The sequence below is a fragment of the Artemia sp. Qi Xiang Cuo genome, chromosome 14, assembly GCF_049724085.1.
Source record: "Artemia sp. Qi Xiang Cuo chromosome 14, ASM4972408v1, whole genome shotgun sequence".
In the NCBI taxonomy this organism is placed as follows: Eukaryota; Metazoa; Arthropoda; class Branchiopoda; order Anostraca; family Artemiidae; genus Artemia; species Artemia sp. Qi Xiang Cuo.
The window spans coordinates 54,370,728-54,386,926 of record NC_142807.1 but is presented as its reverse complement, the minus strand read 5'-3'; the positions used below and the strand labels follow the sequence as shown (position 1 = coordinate 54,386,926).

At 33.6% G+C, this 16,199-nt stretch overlaps 1 protein-coding gene across 4 annotated transcripts in view; it reads left to right on the top strand.

The window, feature by feature from the left end:
- The first annotated feature begins 9,691 nt into the window (after positions 1-9,691).
- The window catches only part of DMAP1 (DNA methyltransferase 1 associated protein 1), a 40,814-nt gene continuing 34,306 nt past the window's right edge, over positions 9,692-16,199 (top strand). The window contains exon 1 of one of the 4 annotated variants that reach the window (XM_089100836.1): positions 9,692-9,723. The gene's annotated coding sequence lies outside the window, so the exon portion shown is untranslated. Of the gene's footprint in view, positions 9,760-9,837; positions 9,860-12,172; positions 12,240-16,199 lie in introns of those variants that run through there. The other 3 variants (XM_089100834.1, XM_089100837.1, XM_089100835.1) reach the window with 3 other exon arrangements.

Below are 16,199 nucleotides of genomic sequence, written 5' to 3'. Positions count from 1 at the left end.
GACAATTTTAGAATGACTGTTGACAGGACACGATTCAAAGTCAACTGATGAAATGGAAAGTTGGCGAGGTGACTAAATGACTATTGTCACTTGTCACTAAACAAATGATAATCATATGCTCATGAGAGAGAATGTGTCTTAACTTACTATGCGAGTGAGCGAAATGGGTATTTTCTGATCCTAATAACTGAGTGGTTGTTTGATAAGATTAAATGACCGCGATGTGAAAAAATGTCGATACTCAAGTCAGTGTAATGAAAATGGGAACAGCGGATTCTTTCACGGGGAAAAAAATAGATTACTCAAAAAATGTGAAACTTCCTCGTTATTTAAAAGCGTAACATAATTGTAACATAAATTCAAAAAAGTAACAAAAATGTAACGTTTTTAGGATCGTAACGTAAAACGTAACGTTTTATTTAAAACGTACCAAAAATTTTACGAACGTAACCTTGGTGGCAACCCTGAGTCCAAGGCTGCCACAAAACCGGAAAATTTCGTAACATCCAAACTCTTAAAATCGTATCTTTTTCGTAACTTTTGATAGGAAAGTCTCTCATCAAGGCAGGGTGCCTTAATTTTGTTATCAAAACCCATCCTTAAAAAGTGAGTGGACAGCTGTTGCTTGCTCTAAGTATATAATAATAACAGTTCGTGCTTCTTTACCTTCAGAAAATTCCTGTTTATTCAACTGTAAATGCTGCTTCCAGTTTACCTGCACAATAGAAAGAACCCCTTCAATGCGTATGTACAGCCCTAGGCTAATATTTTGTTTTTTGTTGTTGTTGTTGTTTTTAGTTGTTATTATTGGGGTTTTAAACCAAAAGTTGATCAGTAATATGGACAAGATAAACGGCAAATCAAAAAACACAGGGCAATTTAGAGTTTTTCAGAAATAAAATTGAACAACTGGATTTTTTTGTTTATTTTCGATAAAAAAGATCTTAATAATTCCAGCTTCTTAAAACTCCCGAAAAATCTTTTTGAATCACTCACTTTCTGTCTAATATTTTAGATTGGCTTGGTCTCAGTTTGATCTCCTCAAAGTTCAAATTTACATTGCTCAAAAAAGAAGATTTAAGCAATTCCACGAGAGAGAGTTTTTTTTTATTTTATCGAACAAAAATTATTTCAATTGTTGTCTTCAATTCTTATACAAAACAGCAGTTATATTTACATAAAATACCCTTTTCCTTTTGTAATTTTGAAACTCCCAACCAAAAGAAAGCAGGAAGTAAAAGAAGAATTCAAACAATTTAACCCAAATAATGTTATCCTACAGCTATTTTGATGAGTCTCATTAGTCCAGACACGTACTAAGAATTTTTAGGGGAGGAGGTCAAACAATAAAAAAAAAATTAAACTCATTTTCAACATGAACTAAAATGTAGAGAATTTTTTTCTCTCAAGAATATATGAATATAATCAAATATGAGGGGCACAAAAAGTTTTGCGTTTTACTTAACATAAACACCAAATTTACATAGTTTTTAAATGCATAAACGGAAAAAGTGAATGAGTTAAGCAAAACAAATAAAAAAGATCAAATTAGGCAAAAACGAATCAATTTTTTGCCCCAAGTTTTCTAAATTCAGAAACAAAATATTTTCAATATTTTAATTTTCCAAATAAGAAAAATATATAATGACTCATCCAAGATTACAGCCTCAATTAATAGAGCCTCGAGAAGTACTCTCACGATTGTGCTATACTGATAAAAGTGAGAAGCAACTGAACATTCTGAAATGGTTGAAAAATAATTCACAAATAAAAAAAATCGTTTGACAAAGAAATTAATGAAAGATGGAACAAAAAGTTTAATGTGTTAACAAAAATGAAATGGAAAAGACTTAATTGAAAAAAATTAGGGGATATAGTATAATACCTTCAATTTAATAAAGAAATTCGAAGATATATAAATTTCCAAGGAGTTGGGGCCCCAGTCCAGCCTACATGGTCCTTATGAATCAGTTTAAAAGTAGACTGCAATCCTACCCTTTACAGATACAAGACTGTTTATCGTCTTCATAAAACTGGGCATGAGTCTAGTTGTCTTTTTCTAAGGCAAAACATTTAATGGTTGTCTTTTTGTAAAGAAAATATGCTAAACACCTAACCAGTAACATTAATTTTTTTATTTTATACTATTTCCAAATATCACGGCACCTTTTCTGAAAATACACCCACTCCCCCCCCTGATGGTCCGGGATATAGCCCTAGGAATGTATTAAAAAAAATAACCAATAAAATTCTTAGTTTACAATATGAACGAATACGAAAGAATACAATAAGATAGAATGTCATCGCAAGATTCAACACAACGATGAAATGTAATTATACAGTTATATGTACGACCTCTGATGGGGATGAGAATATAATGTCAAAAAATTTACCATGATATTTGGAAAAAGTCCAGCATAAAATGAAAAATTCCAACTCAACTAACCCCTCCCTCCTCAATCCTACTACTTAGATGTAACCAAAAATAGCCTATTTTTACAGTTTCATATATTTTGTCAATATCAGCTGTTCAGAATCCCATATAAAAAGTTGGTATGAGGTTGTTAGGCAAAGAATAATATATATATATGGCTTTGCGATCCAATTCTCTTTTCACTGATACCTGTTTAACTAGTTTTCCTTAGCATCTATCTTGTGTATCAGCTTGACAAGTACTGATGATTATATATATATATATATATATATATATATATATATATATATATATATATATATATATATATATATATATATATATATATATATATATATATATATATATATATATATATATATATATATATATATATATATATATATATATATATATATATATATATATATATATATATATATATATATATATATATATATATATATATATATATATATATATATATATATATATATATATATATATATATGTATATACATATAATCATCAGTACTTGTCAAGCTGATACACAAGATAGATGCTAAGGAAAACTAGTTCAACAGGTATCAGTCAAAAGAGAATTGGATCGCAAAGCCATTGCGTCATTGTCATTGTCATTGCGTTTACAATATTTTAATTAAGTAAGGTTACGTATTTAACATATACTATGCTTTATCCTGCCCCCCCCCCCCACTAATAGCCCAAATTTGTTTCTAAACTATTATTTTTTCTTAATAGGCCTTTTTTGTTGTATTTCATTTACCATACTTGATTTTTTACCATACTTGATTTACTAGTAATAACCATACTTGTATCAACCAAACTTGATTTTTTGTGTGTGCACCAGTTAATTTAAAAGTACCACATTATCTTATAATCGCCTATTCAAAAATAAATTATAAAACAAAGCTTTTATTATTATTTATCTGTTTCTATTACACACATTTTCCTTCCTGACTTTAGATAGGTTCTTTCCTATATAATTTCAGCATGACTGTTGACGGAACAAGATTCAAAGTCAATACAGATTAAATTGAAAGTTGGTGAGGTGAATAACTGACTATTGTCATTTTTACTTGTCACTAAACAAATGATAATCTTATGCTCATGAGAGAGAATGTTATCTTAACTTACTAAGCGAAGGGGGTATTTCCTCATCCTTATATTAGAATGATTGTGTAATCATAGGCAGCACAATAGCGCTACCTAAGTAAAGAACGATGTTGGCACAATGCATAATTTTTTTTCCTCCATACTCGGGCACTCCGTATCAAAGGAGTTTTGCAGGAAATTTTGAAAAGGGCTCATTTGAGTTGGAGTGGATACTGCCCATTTTAATAGTCGAAAGTGATTGGAGGGCCACAAGCCCCCCCCCCACCCATCTTTCCCCCAAAAACTTCCAATCAAAATTTTGAGATAGCCAATTTGTTCAGCGTAGTTGATTTCAATATAGAAAATATGATTTTGAGGAGGGCACTACCCCACAACCCTCGGGGCAAGAGTTTTAAGTTTTGCCCTGAAGGCAAATAAGAACGATGTTGGCACAGTGTATTACTTATTATTTTTTCCTTGAGAGCAGGGCACTTCGTATCAAAAAAGTTGTCGCAGAAACTTCAGAAAAGGCTCATTGAATTGGAAAATGCATTGGCTTGTGCCCTGTTTAATAGTCGAAAGTGATGGGACAGAAACTAACATCCCTTCCATACCAACCATTTCCATAAACACATCCAATCAAAATTGTAAGATAACTATTTTGTTCACCGTAGTTGATTTCCAGATAGAAATTATTTTTTGAGGAGAGAACTCACCCACCCCCTTCAGGGCAAGGGTTGTAAGTTATGCCGTCGGGGCATTTAAGGTTTTTATAGAAGGCAATATCGTAGAAACTTCAAAAAAGGCTCAATAGATTGGAAATTCAAAGGGCTAGTGCCCTTTTTAACGGTCGAAAGTGATTGTAGGGCAACTAAACCCCCTCTGTAAATAAGCTCTGTAAATTACGTCTTTGAGGATGACGATCCCCTCAGGGATTGTAAGTTATGCCCTGGGGGCATATAAGATTTTTATAGAACATATTGCCGTAGAAACTTCAGAAAGGGCTTATCGATTGGTAACTAAAATGACTAGTGCCCTTTTAAATACTCGAAAGTAATTAGAAGACAACTAACACCCTTTCCATGCCCACTATTTCCCCAAACCTATCCAATCAAAATTTTAAGATAGGCATTTTGTTCCACGCAGTTTAAAGCTCAGGAAATTATACCTTTGAGCAAGACACTCCCCCCACAGTCTCAGGGCAAGGGTCATAAGTTATGCCCTGGGGGAATACAGGGTTTTTATTGAAAATTTGTTCGTAGAAACTTGAAAAAGGGCTCATTCGACTGGAAATTCAAAGGGCTAGTGCCCTTTTTAACCGTCGAAAATGATTTGAGGTTAACTAACCCCCCTCTCTCGCCCACCTTTTCCCCAAACACATCCAATTAAAATTTTTAGATAGCCATTTTATTCAACGTAGTTTAAAGTTTTGAAAATTAGGTCTTTAGGGATGACAACCCATCCCCCCAATAACACTCAGGGCAAGAGTTGTAAGTTATGCCCTGGGAGCATGTAAGGTGTTTATAGAGAGCAATGTTTCAAAAACATCAAAAAGGGCTCTTTCAAATAAAAATTGAAAAGGCTAGTACCCTTTTAATAGTCGAAAGTAATTGAAGGGCAGCTATCTCCCCTCTCATATCCATCATTTCCCGAAAAATATCCAATCAAAATTTTGAAATATGCACTTCGTTCAACGTAGTCGACAGTTCTGGAAATTAGATCCTTTAGGATGATAAACCCCTCAGAGTCCTTAGGCAAGGGTTGTAAGTTATGCCCTGGGGGCACATGAGGTTTATATAGAAAGTTGTTGTAAAAATTTCAAAAAGGACTCATTTGTTTGGAAATTGAAATTGCCCTTTTTAATAATCGAAAATGAGTGGAGAGTAAATTGACCCCCCTCTTATGCCCTCCTTCTCCCCAAACACATCCAATCAAAATATTTAGATAGCCATTTTATTCAACGTACTTGAAAGTTTTGGAAATTAGGTCTTTAAGGATGACAACCCCTCCTCCCAAAGCCCTCAGGCCAAGGGTTGTAAGTTATGCCCTAGGGACATATAAGGTTTTATTGAAAGCGCTGTCATAGAAAATTCAAAAGGGCTCATTCAGCTGGAAAATAAAAGGGCTAGTGCCCTTTTAATAGTCAAATGTGATTCACGGACAACTATTTCCCCTCACAGGCCCATTATTTACACAAAGACATCCAATCAAAATTTTGGGATATTCATTTTATTCAACGTTGTTGAAAGTTCCTGAACTTATGTCTTTTATGATGATAACCCCCTCTGAGCTCTCCGTGCAAGGGTTGTAAGTTAAGCCCTTGGGGTATATAAAGTTTATATAGAACGTTGTTGTAGAAATTTCAAAAAGGGATCGTTTGATTGGACATTGAAATTGCCCTTTTTAATAGTCGAAGGTAAGTGGAAAGTAATTAACCTCCTCTCACACCCACCATTTCCCCAAAAACATTCAATCAAAGTTTAGATATAGCCATTTTGTTCAACGTAGTTGAAAGTTCTGGAAATTATCAAACAGTTCATGGTAACGAACTGTAGGTAAGGAGTTACCCAGCTCAACGATAACTGAAACTCAACAAAATGGGTGCCCCGCTCTTTACGCTAAAATTTGACTTTCTCAGGATAAAATTTTTTTTTAATATTAAAATCTTTAGTGTAAAGAGCGAGGCGTTGAGGAAGGGACAGCCCCCTTCATATACGGAATAATTTCTGTTCATTTTAAGTTCTAATGTCGTTCCTTACTTTCAATTAAAAAAATTGTTTGTTTTATTTAATATATTTAAGGATGAAGAGCCTGCGGAGCTCCAAGGGCAAAGGTTGTAAGTTATGCTCTGGGGGCATATAGGGTTTACATGGATAGAGTTGTCTTAAAACTTCAAAAGGGGCTCATTCAATTGGAAACTGAAAGGGCTAGTACCCTTTTTAATGGTTAAAAGTGATTGGAGGGTAACTAACCCCCCTCTCACGCCCACCATTTCTCTAAAGACATCCAATCAAAATTTTCAGACAGCCACTTTGTTGAACGCAGTAGAAAGTTCTGTAAATTAAGTCTTTGAGAGTAACACCCACCACAGCCCTCAGAGCAAGGGTTGTAAGTTATACCCTGGGAGCATATAAGATTTTTATTGAATGTTTTATCGTGGAAATTTCAAAAGGGCTCATTTGATTGGAAATTTAAAAGGCTAGTACCACTTTAATAGTTGAAATTGATTGGAAAGTGACTACCACTACTTTCACGCTTATTATTTCCCTGAACACACTCAATAAAAATTTCAAGATAGCCATTTTGCTTAACGTATTTGAAAGTTCTGGAAATTATGTCTTAGAGGATGATAACACCCTAACACCCCCTAGTGTAAAGGTTGTAATCTCTGCCCTGAGGGCATATAAGGTTTATATAGAAAGTGTAGTCGTTTCAAAAAGGGCTCATTTGATTGGAAATCGAAAGGCTTAGTGATCTTTTTTTTAGTCGAAAGTGATTGGAAAGCTTCACATTTTATAATAAAAATTGATGTGGGTATAATCTAATATTTTTTGCTGTTGTTGTTTGGACCAGGGAACTTCGCATTGAGGGATTTGTCGTGGGAACTTCGAAATGTGCTAATTCGATTGAAAATAGAAAGGGCTGATTCCCTTTTTAACAGTCGAATGTGATTGGAGGACAATTAATCCCCCTCCCACCCCCACCCTCCCATTTGCCTATTATGTTTGAAAACAAAATTCTGCCTTAAGATTAAATCAAAATGCACTCTGTTAATGCTAATTCCCAATAAGACATCTCAGTATTATTCCAAAAACTACTTAGGGTATTATATTCGGACTTTCGGGGCTAATTTGCTCTTAAAATTTGATAAAATCAAAATAGCGTAAGTGTATCCAAGCAACCAAAGAAAGTTAAAAGAATTTTTTTGCGAATGGTAGCAAGTTTTCCATTTCAGGTCAACTAAAGGAAATATGAAACAAAATTAAACACTACCATTTGTGTCCAGATTTTTAAAAGGGCGTATGTCATTAAAAATTGCTGAGAATTTTTCTCCAGCATACAAATAGAAAGGCCAAACTATAAAGTCTTAAAAAAGATTTACGGCAATATTTTTTTTCCCTAAAAAGACTATGTCAATATATAACGGACAGAAATTAATTAAAAAACTTTTTCCACAAAGTAAGCTTTTCGAAGAAAAGTAAAGCACTCAGTTAAACAAAATATTAGCAAAAATAAAATCAAACAATCTACCAAGCGTGGAACTACTAAAAACCAGCATCAATAAATAAATGAAACCCAATACGAGCAGAAATTACAATAAATAACCAAGTCAAACTCAAAACGAGCAGAAATTAACATAAGTTGGGCTCTAAACGTCTATGCTATTCCAAAGCAAGAAAAAAATTGCACTTTACTTAAAAATAGACATGAATGTGAATTGTCAGTTTAAAATACATATACTAATTTTTAGTGATCAATTTGTAAATATTATTTGATGTATTAAATTTATAAAAGTAAAAACATATATGTTCAGTCAAATGTTTATTTATAAGAAGAAAATTCTATTAATAGGGAATCCTTTGAGGGATAAATAAATTGTACACAAACTGAGCTTATAGAAACACTCTTTGAAATATAATTTAGAATTACAGTAGACCTACATTTCACAAGCCAAAGCCACTCAGGTAACAAGAATAACAAAAAAAGAAAATAGCAAGTTCTGAGTCAAAATAATATAAATCAAATGATTTGAGCGATTGAAAGTCATTAGTTGTTTTGGAAATAAACAGTAAAATTATAAATCAAATATCTAAAAAAAAGTGCTTAAATTTCAGAATTTGCAGGCTGAAGAATTGGAAGTTTAAAAACGAAATCTTACCAGGAATAAAACTAATAGAAAAGATTTGGTAAAATTAAGAATTCCAAGCTTAATTTTTTTTGGCGTGTGTGGAAGTTGCACAGGCGCAAAAAATGCATCACACATTTGTTTATATGTAGTTTTGTTAGTTTTCTTCGAGTTGAACAAGAATTTCGGGCCTGGAAACTTAACATAAAACCGCGAAGAAAAGATGAAAAAAGTGTCGAAAAGCGCCATTGACGAAGAATAGCGGGAACATTTCGATAATGATTTAAACAGTGACACTGACAGCCTTGGATTACTGGAAATCGGCTTTGAGTGCGAAGGACCACCGTGGAAACCAAACTTAGCAATGTTTGTACAATACTTGTGTTCCTTGCTGTTTTCGAAACATAGCTTCAGAAAGACTGTTCAGCTTACTCAAGAAGTAAAGACGGACAGAAGGAATCATTTGGTAACAATAACTTTGGCTTCCACAATTCAGACGAAACTTCAAATGAAACGAGACGGAGTTACAGCAGACACACTGATGGTTGACCAGCCCCTCAGAAAGAGGCTAAAAGGAGTAGTACCGTATGCCAGCACAGCTGAGTTACTGCATGATCAGAGGTGGCTGCTCACATAAAAAGCCACGCGATAGACGCAGATTATGAATGTAATTTGGTATATGTATCTGAAAGTTATACTATTTCTTATACTTATTTTTTCAGTTATATCAATACTAATGAGCTACGACTTTGAGTTTTCTCTTTATCATTTGTGAATACCTCTAGGGATGGTGGTAAAAATATTATCCGCTCAACTCAGACTCAATGGTCAAAGGCCTAGTGTCCGTAACTCGTCCAAATTTTCTGTCCCAGTCCTGAACTTAGTGGGCTGTCGTATAGAATCTGAAAGGGCAAAAAAAAGTAGGGGTCGTTTAAGAAAAATGACTTAATTAAACAGCTTTAGGGTCTGAATGAAATATAACTGCACTTAGTTTCAAAATTAAATACATTTCAAGCTTCTAGCTGCTTCCTTTTGTCATGTTTGAAACGTTGATCGACGAATTTTCTTTCCTGAATTGCAGCTGGCTCCAGTAAATCTGCACTCCAAACATTTAGAATGTGGTACTTTATGCTCAAATCGCTCGAACACCTCCAAAAACTCAATACAAAGTACAAAAAAAATAAAATTTCTACTAAATCCTGAGATCCATCTCCCGATTTCCTCCCGAATCCTGAGAGCCGTCTCCCGATTTTCTCCCGAAAATGGTCAAGATTTTACAGATTGTTGGAAAAGATAAGTGGAAACACTGTTTGGAAGGGATAAGTTTCAGTAGCTCATATCAACTCACAGAGTGAGTCAAAGCCCACGTTTGGTGAAATAGAAGGAAGTTAGTTAGCCTACAGCTCAGGGATATGGGTTCTTTATTATCTTTAAGAGTCATTGAGCTGTCAAATGGAGCTTTTTACCACTTTCAGAGACGACTTCTGGTAAAGTTCTACCAAATCATATTATTGAGTTAGGACGAAAGTGAATGCACCATTCAATGCCTTTTTTTATGCTGATTACGAGTATAATAATCATTGTGGTAAAATTCTACTTTTGGCTATCTTGGAATGGGTTTAGGTTAGGAAAATGAAACTTTCAGGTATGGGTCTATAGGTCAAAGTATGTCCTGGGAAGGTGTTTTGAAGTACCTATTATCAGGCTTTCTTTCTCTAGTGGGTCCTAAAAAATACCTGATTGACAGTTCTTTACCTACTGAAATTTTGACAAAAGATTATTTTACCTTGGTGTTATTTTATCAGATTCCTCTTCTCTGGCTTTTATTCTGAAAATGCAATTTCAGTTATATGAGCAGAATTTTAAGCCATATCAATTTTTTATTTCCAAAATTTAGGAAATGTATTTCCATATCTTTAAAACCTTATAAATTGGGATTGAGCAAAATTGTGAAGCTGAAAACAATTTGGTCAATATATACCAAATCATATTATTGAGTTTCAAATAAAGTGAATACACCATTTGATGCCTTTTTTTATGCTGATTACAAATATAATAAGCATTTCTACTAGGGAGTATACCCAATGGATATTATCTAAAAATTTCTATTCTATAGAATGTAAAAATAATATCCAACCATACTTAGTTATTGCCAAAATTATCCAACTAGTTAGCTATCTGAAAAATCCTTTTAAGCAAATTGGAAATTATCCAACTAGGAAAATAATTAAAATTCAAAAGAAAAACAGTTTTATCTTGCTAGCCAAATACAATAGGCCTAAAGCATAAAAGCCAAGTTAGTATCTCTAACTAGGTGGACCATTCTTTAACTTAATATTTTTGTTATATATCTAACTAGACACATAAGTCAGTTATTCATATAAATTAGTGATAATATCCAACTAGTCAGACAATTTTTTCTCTTAGATATAGAATAAACATCTAACTTGGGGGATAATACTTTATCATAGCCCTTCTGATATTAATCAAACTAGGTAGGCTAGTTAAGTAACCTCCTGTCTAGTTAAATTTTTAGCCTATTATAATATCTAAGACTCAGCATTATCCACCTAGTTAGATATTCTTGCTGTGCCTAAGAGAAACAGTTTATCTGGCTAGTTGGATATTATCCCAAAACTGTATAGCCTAATGGAATTTACTTATCCAACTTGTTGGATATATATCAGGAGTGTTAAGACTTGGTATTATCCATCTAGCCTAGTTAGATGTTCATGCTGTGCCTAATGAATTAATGAATTATCTGGCTAGTGGGATATTAGCCCCAAACTGATTAGAGAATATTCTTATCTGACTAGTTGTATATATGTTTGACACTCTAAGCAACATTATTATCCAACTAGGTAGTTATTATCTCACCCTCAGAGAAACAATTTATCTGGCAAGTTGGATATTAACCCCAAACTGCTTAAAGAATCTTCTTATCTGTCTAGTTGGATATATATCAGAAACACTAAGCTACATTATCATCCACCTAGTTAGATATTCTTGCTGTGCCTAAGAGAAACAATTTATCTTGCTAGTTGGATATTATCCCAAAACTGTATAATGAAATTTACTTATCCTCCTAGTTGGATATATTAGGAGTATTAAGACTTGGCATTATCCACCTAGTTAGATGTTCATGCTATGACTAAGAGTTATGAATTATTTGGCTATTTGGATATTAAACCCAAACTGCTTAGAGAATCTTCTTATCTGCCTAGTTGGATATATATCAGAAACACTAAGCAACATTATTATTGAACTAGGTAGATATTCTCTCTGCCTAAGAGAAACAATTTATCTGGCTAGTTGGATATTAACCTCAAACTGCTTAGAGAATCTTCTTATCTGCCTAGTTGGATATATATCAGAAACACTAAGCTACATTATTATCAAACTAGGTAGATATTCTTGCTATGCCTAAGAGAAACAATTTATCTGGCTAGTTTGATATTATCTGAAAAATGTGTAATGGAATTTACTTATCCTCCCAGTTGGATCTAGGCTATATCAGAAGTGTTAAGACTTGGTATTATCCACCTAGTTACATGTTCATGCTGTGCCTAAGAGAAATGAATTATCTGGCTAGTTGGATATTAACCCTAAACTGCTTAGAGAATCTTCTTATCTGCCTAGTTGGATATATATATCAGAAACACTAAGCTACATTATTATCCAACTAGGTGGATATTCTTGCTGTTCCTAAGAGAAACAATTTATCTGGCTAGTTGGATATTAAGCCAAAACTGCTTAGAGAATCTTCTTATCTGCCTATTTGGATATATATCCAAAACACTAAGCTATGTTATTATCCAACTAGGTAGATATTCTGTATATTGCATAGACAGTCAAATATTCAGCTAGGTAGGTAAAGGTGTAAATCTTAAAAATGTTAATATCTGTCTAGCATGATATTTTATCTTGATACTAAGTGTAGTTGGATATTATTTTTACATTCTATAGAATGTAATTTTTTTAAGAATATCCATTGGGCACCTTCGATACCAATTCATACTATTTATCTTCAAATAGGCCTTAAGTGAATACACACTTCGATGCCTTTTTTTAACTGTTTTAAGAATATAGGCTAATAAGCATTTTTATTGGTAATGAATTTCAGCCCCCCCCCCCTATATAGGAGCCACCTAACCCGGACTTGTCAGTTATAGGGGGGGGGCGGAAATTAATGTCCGATAGAAATGCTTATTATATTTATAATAAGCATAAAAAAAAGGCATCAAATGGTGCCTTCACTTTAGTCCTAACTCAATAATATGATTTGGTATATATTGACCAACAATTTTGTTATACTTCATTTAAGCAGAAGATCTATTTTGCATGGTTTCACTTCTATAACTCACAGATTTTTAAAGGTCATCAAAGGTCAGGACCCTCTAGAGGGAGAAAGAGTGGAGGTAGGTACTTGAAAATACCTTCCTGGGGCATACTTTAACCCATAGACCCATCCCTGAAAGTTTCATTTTCCTAACCTAACCCCTTTCTGAGATAGTCAAAAGTAGCTAAAGTAGAATTTTACCATCATTTTTATTGGAAATGAATTTCAGCCCCCCCCCTATATTTGCCAATTCAGGGTTGGGTTAGGTAGGCCTATATATAGGGGGGGGGGGGCTGAAATGTATTTCTGATAGAAATGGTTATTATATTCATTATCAGCATAAAAAAAAGGCATCAAATGGTGTGTTCACTTTTATTTCTAACTCAATAATATGATTTGGTAGAACTTTACCCACATATAGGCTATGATCTACAAACAAAATAAACATACCACTCAATGCCTTATTTTATGCTCTTTCTGAATATAGGCTAATTGTTGCTTTTGATACCAATTCAATTTTAACCCAACTTAGGCCTAACCTTTCCCAAATTTATAGCCTGTGTTAGGCTATATGTTTCCTGTGTTTTTTATATTCTTGATTTGTTGCCATTGATTGAATTTATGGGTAAACTGGTTTTTACAAGAGTGATGTTAACAGAGATAGGCTATATAAACTGCATCTAAAATGAGAGAAAAAGGTATCATCTTTGCTGGCCTGTGCTTCAGAAAGTTGAATCTCCGCTTTGTTGGCCTAAGCTTTGTGCTTTGTTTTGCTGCATATATTGCATTTTTTACCAATACTTTTCCAGAATACAAAGGGTAGCCTATTAAGGTGAGTCTGTCAAGGAATGTTGAGGGAAGTGTTTAACTAAGTCCAAACATGTTATGCATATATGGGTTGTCAAAAGGGTGTAACTCAGGAATGACAGAGTATCTTAATTTGGTTGTATTCTCATGGGAAGTGTCCATTGAATCTTACAAGCTGTAATCACAATCACCCTGCTTGTGACAATAAGTGAAGGATGGTACTGGAAACTTTCTGAGTTATGAGCTATTTAATAAATTGTGTTACCCATTACTAGCTGGTGTGACAGCAGCTAAATTGGTCTTACTGGCTTGCCCTTCATATTTTCAGAAATTAGTACCATAGTCAAACATGCAGCTCAACAAAGCACAGGCTAACAAAGATGATAGCCTTTTCTCTCAATTTAGGTGTAGTTTATATAGCCTACCTCTGTTAGCATCACTCTTGTAAAAGCCAATTTAACCATTAATTGAATCAATGGTGACAAAATCAAGAATATAAAAAACACAGAAAATATATTTTATAGTCTATAAATTTGGGCAAGGTTAGAAAGGTTAGGCCGGGGTTAATCCAGAAAGAGTATAAAATAAGGTATTGAATAGTATTTTAACTTTATTTGTAGGTATGATTAAGCTTTCTAAACATCATCACTTTGTCACCTGAATATCAGCACTGATTTTCAGTTTATTTGAACTCCTCTGGAAACTCAGCCAAGGCCTGCCAATTAGAGAATAAGGGAAACTTTCTATCTGAACTAGTCAACCAGGGTCATAATTTTCTATGGGCAGGAGAGGACTGCTCCTCCAAGACCCCATTTTGCCCCCCCCCCCCTGAAATTATATTGGTCCCAGGCTGTCCCATACTAGTTTACAACTTGTTTTTATATAATAGGCTAGTGATAGACAAGTATGATTATCTTTCAGACATAATCAAATCATTATTATATAAATATTAGATATAAATATTGCAGAGACAAGAGCTCTTAAAAACTTTCTAAAGGAGTGGAAGCTTTTGTAAACTCATTGAATAGCTAAAATTCATGATTGCTAAATTTGGTTTATGGCTAAGTTATCCAATCCTTTGATTGGAGAAGATTGGATTGGATTTTATTAGAAGGATTAGAACAATTAAAAAGATTAGATGTATCCTTTTCAGGGATTACTGTTTTTAATCTCATTTATTTTTACTCTCCAGTTGTAATCTAAATTCCCTTTTCATTGCTGTGAATAATTTAGATTTGATTTTACTGCTTAGCTGTTAGTGCCAAGTTAGCTCTACTGCCAAGTTAGTGATTTCTGAAAAACAAAGTCTATCTCAAAACCCTTTGAAGCAGGAATCCAAGCAATTCATGTTCATCTCTCTTGTTGGTAAGGGAGCCAACAGGGAGGGGGAGACAATTGAGTCTGGTTTTTTGCCCTGCAACATTTTGTATTTATCAATATTTGTATTTTTTCATTAGGAAGTACCTTTTTGGTATTTTCATTAAAAAAACTTAAACATGAAAATTACCCCCCCTCCTATATTTAGTAAATTATATTGTACCCCCTCCACATTTTTGTAAATTGACATCCCTCCTTACAAGAAATTAAGCAAGAAAAAACGGTTTTAATTTTAATAAAGCAGTGAAACAATAAATAAAAACAAATAAACACTTAATTAAAAAATACTCTGAATAGTTTGGCCCCATGTCCAGGAGCATCCCCCCCCCCCCGCAAAAAAATGTTCTTTTAAAAATAACACACATAGAAATACAAGAATTAAACACACAAAGAGAGAGAGAAAAAAACTATAAGTAAATAAGTAAGAAACAAACTCACATATTAAACAAAACTTCCAGCACTGGTGTATGAAATGCAATAAACAAAAGTGAATGTCTATATTGATACCATGCATCACTCTCCTCTTACAATCAATGCATAAATGGAAATCTATCAAAAAGTGAAGAATATATTTACTTGAATAAATAATGAAGGTCACCTAACCCCCAGCCCATAACCCCTAATTAAGTTGTTAATTAAGTGTTTATTTGCTGTTATTTATTGTTTCACTGCTTTAATAAAATTAAAACCCATTTTTTCTTGCTAGTTTTTTTGTCAATGGAAAAGCAGTGTGGTCTAAGAAATTATTGACACCCCTCCTTGTTGGCCCTGAACATCATTAATTGGTTGAACATATTTGTCAACTGGTGGGAATACTTTCATTCTAATCAACTGATAGAAAAGGGCCCTATAGGCATGGATTCAGCAAAGAGGATCAGGCGAGTGTTGAATATGCAGTCCCAGGGGGTGCCAAACCTCAAAAGTGTATGGGTGGAGAGTGATTATATCTAGATTATACCATATATTAGAAAGATAACTATGCTTGAAAGTTCTAGTGCCCTCTTTAAAAGTCCAAAGTGATTGGAGCCTAAGATATCATTGCCTAAATAAATAATTATATATTACTTCAACACTAAACAAGCTCTTTTTGTTGAAATGAAAACAGTCATTTAGCCTAAATGCCATTGCTCTTATCCTTAATTGTACTGGTATCATAGTAGTTATTGTAGTTGTAATCTGATAATTCATTTAAAAAATTTGCTAATACTCCCCTATCAGCAATCAGTATATGCCTAATATGCTTTGATTTAGTTCAACTTTCTCCTCAATATTTCCTCAGATGTTTGTTTCAGTATCCTCAGCCT